The 206-nt window shown below is 50.5% G+C and overlaps 1 protein-coding gene across 1 annotated transcript in view; it reads left to right on the plus strand.

The window, feature by feature from the left end:
• The window catches only part of LOC119592472 (5-hydroxytryptamine receptor 2C-like), a gene marked incomplete at its 5' end in the record, with an annotated part of 40641 nt that overhangs the window by 858 nt on the left and 39577 nt on the right, over positions 1-206 (plus strand).

Here is a 206-nt window from a genome sequence, read left to right on the forward strand (position 1 = left end):
TTCTTCGTAACCATGGCAACGAGATAAACATGTCTGAAACAAGTTACAGCGTATTTTGCCGTATCCTCTTCGTCACTCCCGCGGCTCTGTGTTCCGGTCACAATCTGATGCGGTTTGCGAAGAGCGGTTTCAAAAGGTCACGGCAGAGAGGTAGGGGGATAGGGTTCGAGACTGCTTCGAAATCGTGTTCAGGAGGGGGGATTCAA

This window comes from Penaeus monodon, chromosome 30 (genome assembly GCF_015228065.2).
Source record: "Penaeus monodon isolate SGIC_2016 chromosome 30, NSTDA_Pmon_1, whole genome shotgun sequence".
NCBI lineage: Eukaryota > Metazoa > Arthropoda > Malacostraca > Decapoda > Penaeidae > Penaeus > Penaeus monodon.